Raw genomic sequence first — 7,816 nt, 5'->3', positions numbered from 1 at the left:
AATTCAGGGTACCATTTTTGTACAAAAATCATCTTTGTCTGTTGAGTCGTCTCACTGATGAGCAGATCTTAAGTGTTCTTACTACCATAATGAGAGAACATTTGGGGAGGGATTAAGACAGAGATAGAGGTGATAGTGAAGTGAACGCTTGACATGTGGCTACAGGTATTGGATGCAATTATGAACTAAAATTAAGTTAATTATTCTGTCAACAAAATCTTAGTAAGAAGGAAAGCTAGAATTATTTTTCCTGTAGAGAAATTATCTGAAGCCAACTTTTTTCTTATTTAATTAATTATTTTCTTTATTTATATTCCATCCATTGCCTCCCTCCTGGTCCCCACCCCATCACTGTTCCTCATTGAAAGGCCCCACTCCCTTGCTTCCAAGAAGATGCTCCTTCCTCCAACTCCCAGCATCTCTGTTCCCTGGGCCTCAAGTATCTTGAGGATTAGCCCTCTTCCACTGAGGCTGCACCAGGCAGTCCTCTGCTATATATGTGCCTGGGGCCTCATACCAGCCCGTGTATGCTGGCTGGTTGGTAACTCAGTCTTCAGGAGCTCCCAGGGGTCCAGATCAGTTGAGACTGCTGGTTTTCCTATTGTGTCACCCTCTCCTTTAGCTCCTTCAGTCCTTCCCCTTTTCCTCCATAGGGGTCTCCAACTTCAATCCAATAGTTGGGTGTAAGTATTAGTAAGGTGCCTCAGTCACCTGCTGGTAGGGCCTCTCAGAGGACAGCCATGCTAGACTCCTGTGTATAAGCACAACATAGTATCAGTAATAGTATCAGGTCTTGGTCCTTCCCCACCACCACCACCCCCGCTATGAGATATATCCCAAGTTGGACTAGTCACTAGGACAGCGTCTCCTCAGTCTCTTCTCCATTTTTTGTCACTGCAGTTCTTTTGCATAGGAACAATTCTGGGTCAGAGTTTTTGACTGGGATGGCAACCCCATCCCTCTATCTGATGCCCTTTCTGTTGGAGGTGGACTCCTTGAGTTTGCTCTTCTCACTGTTGGGCATTTTGGCTAAAGTCACCTCCATTAAGTCCTAGGGATCTCTCACATCTCAGGTCTCTGGGACTTTCTAGAGGGTGCATATTTCCAATCATTCTCCTTGCCCTCTGGGCTCCTCTCCTGTTCTACCTCACCCTGCATACCTGATCCTGTTCTCCTTTTCCCCTCCCCATCCCCTTTCCCACCCAGGTCCCTCCTTCCCTCTACCTCCCATGTTTATTTTATTCTCTTTTTCTATGTGGGATTGAAGCATCCTCACTTGGGCCTTCTTTCTGGTTAAACTTCTGACAGTCTGTGGATTGTTTCATGGGTATTCTGTACTTTTTGGTGAATATTCATTTATAAGTGAGTACATACCATGCATGTCCTTTTAGGTCTGAGTTACATCACTCAGGATGTTATTTTCTAGCTCCACCCATTTCCCTGCAAAATTCATGATGTCCTTGTTTTTAATAGCTGAATAATATTCCTTTTTTTTCTTTTTTTTTTCTGAAAAGAGCAGCCAGTGCTCTTAAAGGCCGAGCCATTCCCTCCCTGCTCCCATTGCTTTTTTTTAAGATTTATTTATTTATTTATTTATTTATTTATTTCATGCATGTGAGTACACTGTAGCTGTCTTCAGACACACCAGAAGACAGCATCAGATCCCATCACAGATGGTTGAGATTGCTGGGAATTGAACTCAGGACCTTTGGAAGAGCAGTCAGTGCTCTTAACCGCTGAGCCATCTCTCCAGTTCACCCCCCCCCAAATAATATTCCATAGTGTAAATGAACCACATTTTCTGTATCCATTCCTCCATTGTGGGACATCTGGGTTGTTTACAGCTTATTTGTTACAAATAAGGCTGCTGTGAACATAGTGGAGCACAAGTCCTTGTGGTATGGTGGAACATCTTTTGGATATATAACCAGGAGTGGTATAGTTAGGTTTTCAGGTAGAAATATTCCCAATTTTCTATGGAACCACCAGATTGATTTCCAGAGTGGTTGTACTAATTTGGAATCCCACCAGCAATGGAGAAGTGTTCCTCTTTCTGCCCATCCTTGTCAACATGTGCTGTCACCTGAGGTTTTGATCTTAGCCATTCTGATTGGTGTAAGGTGTAATCTCAGGGAATTTTGATTTGCATTTCCCTATGACTAAAGATGTTAAACATTTCTCCTTTTTTTTCTGCTTTGAAATTTAGAAACCAGTTTGATTTAAGATGTGACATACAATTCCTAAAAACATCAACTTTTCAGCAAACTGTGGCTACACAACAATGTGGTAGACTCAAATACAAACACCAGGAAACAAATCACCATCCTTTAACTATTTGAGGAAAGACAGAATGAATGCCTAAGGAACAACAAAGATGGACTTGCAGAGGATGGGCTGCTTACAGATGTCAAGCACCATTTTTTTAAACAAAGCACAAATGCATGGGTTTCGAGGTATATACATCAAATTGAACCTTTGGCACTATGAACCAGGGCATTTCATCACATAGCATTGACACATATTAGAAAACTGTGTAGTGTCAAAGGGATAGAACCATCAGCATTCAAGCAATGTTGTCAACTAGGCAATAAATTGGTCTACCCAATTTCTTCTTTGTCCAATTACTTCATACACTGGTAGCAACTTTGAAATGAGGAAAGGAGCTGGGCATCCTTTTATTTCCTATCTACAACAGAACAGGAAACAAACTGAAACATAAACCCTGTTTTACGTTGGCAGTTTTAAAGAACAACAATTATACAATGAAAGAGCTAAGCAGAAGTATTTACAGATGCCAGACAATAGTGAGTGGTCAGTAGACCTACACAAGGGCTTTGCAATGATAGTCAGCAGAAGACATTTTGTCATCACTGGCAGTAAACACCGAGGCAGAATTCTTTGCCAGATACTTATGGCAATCATGTAGATAACCCAGCAATAATGCCAGGCTTTTCTCATCAAGGGGCATATAGGCCAACATTGATCCAATTCTCACAAATAATCTCAGTAGGTGTGGCACCCCATAGATTTTCGACATAGGCACATTAGGGTGAGTTAGCAGAATCTCAGCATACTGAGGCCTTTCAAACTTGTAGAGCAGCTGAGTGCCCAGCATCACATTGAAATACACTTTTCTCTCTCCCACAACTTCATTAACTGTATACTCCTTACTATCAACAGTTCCCTGTGATTTCTTGCAATTGGCATACTCCTCAAGGATGGCATCTACATTCTTTTTTAGCAGAGAGCGAGAACAGTTGTGTCTGCTTAGTAACCAAGTCCCAGTCGTCCACCAGCCATGGTTTTAATTCTTCAGGGATCTTCACCTTCACCTCCATCCTACTCTTGAATGCCTCCTTGCTCTCCACAGTAGGGTCGGCCCATACCCTTTTCTTCTGAGGGGGCTGGGGGATTTCACTGGTACTGCTACCATCTCTGTTGCCAGGAGTCTTCTGCTTGTTCTTCCTTGTCTTCCGCACAGAACCAGAAGGGGATTCTCAGCAGAGTGAACCCCCCTAAACCCCCATCTTCCTGGGAGGGCTGGATCAAGATTCTCTGGCTGCGAACCAGCTGACTTCTTTCCTGAGTCAACTTCTCTCATCGTACTTCTCTGCGTATTGCTTCGAGTTGGTTTCTTATAGTTGTCTTCTTCAGCAGATTGTTGTCCACGAGTTTGAGAAGCCTGCTTTCTGGAACTCATTCAATACTGTTTTTATTCCAACCAACGATGTTCTTTCTTTAAGTACTTCTTGGCCATTCGAGATTCCTCTGTTGAGAATTCTCTGTTCAGCTCTGTACCCCATTTTTTAACTGGGTTATTTAGGTTGGAGGAGGTTAACTTCCTGAGTTCTTCACATATTTTAGATATTAGCCCTCTATCGGATATAGGGTGAGTGAAAAATTTTCCCCATCTGTAGGTTGCCAATTTGACCTATTGACAGTGTCCATTGTGTTACAGAAGCTTCCCAGTTTCATAAGGTCCTGTTTATTAATTGTTGATCTTAGAGACTGAGCCATTGATTTTCTGTTCAGGAAGTTTTCCCCTGTGCCAATGAGTTTGAAGTTCTTTCCCACTTCCTCTTCTATTTGTTTCAGTGAATATGGTTTTATGTGGAGGTTCTTGATCCACTTGGACTTGAGCTTTGTGCAAGGTGATAAATATGGACCTATTTTCATTCTTTTCCAGGCAGACCTCCAATAGACCAGCATCATTTATTAAAGATGCTTTCCTTTTTCCACTGTATGTTTTTGGCTTCTTTGTCAAAGGTCAAGTGACCATAGGTGTGTGGATTTATTTCTAGGTCTTCAATTCTATTCCATTGATCTACTTCTCTGTCTCTGTATCAACGCCATATGTTCTTCGTCACTATTGCTCTGTAGCAAAGATGGAGGTCAGGGATGGTGATTTCTCTATAAGATCTTTTATTGTTGAAATTTGTTTGGGCTATCTTGGGTTTGTTTTGTTTTGTTTTTCCATATGAAGTTGAGAATTGCTCTTTCCATGTCTGTGAAGAATTGTGTTGGAATTTTGATAGGGATTGCATTGAAATCTGTGAATTGCTTTTGGTACGATGGCCATTTTCACTATGTTAATCCTACTAATCCATAAGCATGGGATATCTTTCCACCTTATGAGGTCTTCTTCAATTTATTTCTTCAGGAATTTGAAGTTATTGTCTTATAGATCTTTCTCTTTCTTGGTAAGTGGCACACCAAAATATTTTATATTATTTGTGGCTACTGTGAAGGGTATTGTTTCCCTAATTTCTTTATCAGCCTGTTTATCATTTATATAAAGGAAGGCTACTAATTTGTTTGAGTTAATTTAATATCCCACCACTTTTCTGAAGTTATTAAATGTAGGAGTTCTCTGGTGGAACTTTGAGGGTCACTAATGTATACTATCCGCAAATAATGATACTTTTGACTTCCTCCTTTCCAAATTTTATCCCCTTAATCTCCTTTTGTTGTCTAATTGCTCTAGCTAGAATTTCAAGTGCTATATTGAATAGACAAGGAGAGAGTGGGCAGCCTTGTCTTGTCCCTGATTTTAGTGGGTTTCCTTCTAGTTTCGCTCCATTTAATTTGATGTTGGCTGTTGGTTTGCTATATATTGCTTTTATTGTGTTTAGATATATACCATGAATTCTTGATCTCTCCAAGACTTTTTAACATGAAGGGAAGTTGTAATTATGAAAGAAGAAAATTATGTTTGGTGTGCCTTTACAATTCATCTTTCCCAATAATTTACAACCCATACCATTCCTCTACCTATATTTACCTTTCTTTCACCCTCCAGCTCTAGGTAGACTATGCTTGAAAAGTTTCTACTTTTTATTCAGCATCATAAACATCCTTCACCTCCAATACTAGACATAAGCATAAGTTGTTGGTCATGGCTGGCTGAGAAACTCCCAAAACATACAGCCTGTTGTGTAGTTGACCATGGTTCCCCACTCACCCCTGAGGTAGAATATACAACACATTTCAGAAACATGGTCCAGAGATCCCTGAGCTGGAACTGACCTATATCCCAAACCATAGATTCTACTGCTGTTGCCCTTGGTTACCTACCCACTTCTGTGCTGAAGACACAGTGCATTTCAGAACCATGTTCCAGAGAACCCTGGAACTCACCTGAATGCCTCCTCTCTGAAAACTAGCTTTCATGGAATCACAAGGCACCATGAAAGCTCACAAAGGAGAGAGGCAAACAACAGACCTATCCATCGATGACACCTATAAGTCACAACAATGACCAGCAAGGAATGATAACCCTATGGGTGCATTTGTGACAAAAATACCTTAGCAATAACCAATGGCTCTCTAGCTAGATTTAATGACCTGCTCAATTAGGAGGGGTACCATGCCTGGTACTGGAAACCTAGCTAACTAATCTTGCTAGTGAAATCATCATTATTGGAAGAAAATCTATAATGGTGGTTTTACTAAACCAACAAAATCTCTATAAATTATTTGTCTTTTCATCAACAGATAAGTGCAGTCTTTACCCTATCAATGAAAATTCTCTTTGCAATAAATGAAGACCACTACAGAAAACCAGAAACAATCAAAATGCAGAGTTGTGGTGCCCATCCCCAATGAATATATCTACAAAACACTTCAATATCTAAGGCTCTGGTGATGTTATAGAAAAGGAGACAGAAAGATTGTAAGAGGCACAGGATCAAGGCCTTTGATGTGAGATTATGTCTCCTAGTAATATCAAAAACTACAGCATAAAATTTGCTCAATACAACCACCCAACTGTGAGCTAAATGAGGAGGACACCAATAAACACATTGAACTTTACAGGAAAGTTCTCACACAAGGCTTCAACCCTACACAAAGAACTACAGGCAACTGAGTAAAGTTGGGATTCGGAGATGTGGCTCTCCCCAGGGAAGGGCACACCAATTGATTGACCAGTGTCAAAAAGTCAGCTCTGAAAATATACAAACAAGTAACATCATATTGACTTAACAAGGTATATTTAGGAATATAAATGGATATACAAATAAATACATCCGTGTACTAACAACTGATGGAAAAGAGGCCATGAATATGAAGTAGAGTGGGGAGAGGTATATGGAAGGGCTTGGAGGGAGGAAAGGGAAGGAGAAATGTTGTAATCACAATAAAATAACTTGAAATAACTACCACAAAAAGAAATTTGCATAAAGGAGAAAAATATTCTTTGAGAATCACTGTGGATCCACTTAATCTGAGAACCATGATGTTGTCACTCATCAAAATGACACTGAAATTACTCAGAGGTCAAGTTTTTCAGTTTGCTTCTGTGTTGCTGTGATAAAACATTGGGCAAAACAAACCTGAGGAGGAATGTGGTCACTACATCTTACAGGTTACAATCTACCAGGGCAACAGCTCAAGGAAAGGACTCAGAGTGCAGAACTGACTGGGGAAATGTGAAGAATGCTGCTTACTGTCTTCATTTATATGGTTTGCTAACCTGCTTTCTTATAGAACCCAGGTTGTATACCATCTCCAGAGAGCTAGGTCATTCTACATCAGTCATTATCCAAGAAAATGCCCCACAGGCCAATCTGATGGAGGTAATTCCTCAACTGAGGTTCTTTCTTCCAAGCTGAAACTAATTTGGATCAAGTTGACCAAAACTAGCAGATCCAGGAAGAAAATTCTTGAAACTTGAAGATTTCTTTTTGAATTCTAAACTGTATCTTTAGTATAGGATAACTCATTTCTTTGATTTAGGACCAACTTTAATAGCTAGTGTAGGCTGGGGAGATGGTTCTGTTGGTAATGTTCACACAGCGCAAAAGTAAAGAATGATTCTGAGTCCCATCTCCAGCACCCACATTAAAAATTATAATAAGCAGCTGAAGATTGTAAAACCAGTGTTGAAGAAGTGAAGACAGGAACCTTGGAGATGGCTAGCCAAAATGCCTAGGACACTTGGAGAATCTCAAGCCAAAGAGAGAATCTGTCCCAAAACACATGGTAGACAGCTTGTTTTAGGGTTACTATTGCCATGATGAAACACCATGACCAAAACCTACTTGGGGAAGGAAGAGTTTATTTCACTCACAGGTCCATAAAACAGTTCATCAAAAGCAGTGAAGACAGGAACTCAAGCAAGGCAGAACCTGGAGGAAGAAGTTGACGCAAAGGCTATGGGGAGCAGGGTGCTACTTACTGGCTTGTTCCCCCATGGCGTGCTCAGTCTGCTTTGTTATACAATCCAGAACCACTAGTCTATCAGAACCGGAACCCACAATGGGCTGGGCCCTCCCTCATCAACTGCTAATTAAGATTCAGTTCTTCTTAGAAGGAG

At 40.6% G+C, this 7,816-nt stretch overlaps 1 pseudogene; it reads right to left on the bottom strand.

Annotated features, from left to right (window-relative positions):
• Nucleotides 1–2,821: 2,821 nt before the first annotated feature.
• LOC114615815 lies at nt 2,822–3,700 on the bottom strand (annotated as a pseudogene).
• Nucleotides 3,701–7,816: the final 4,116 nt, after the last annotated feature.

This window comes from Grammomys surdaster, unplaced genomic scaffold (genome assembly GCF_004785775.1).
Source record: "Grammomys surdaster isolate TR1022 unplaced genomic scaffold, NIH_TR_1.0 158395, whole genome shotgun sequence".
In the NCBI taxonomy this organism is placed as follows: Eukaryota; Metazoa; Chordata; class Mammalia; order Rodentia; family Muridae; genus Grammomys; species Grammomys surdaster.
Note: the sequence above shows the minus strand (reverse complement) of the source record. Positions and strands in the feature narration are given on the sequence as shown.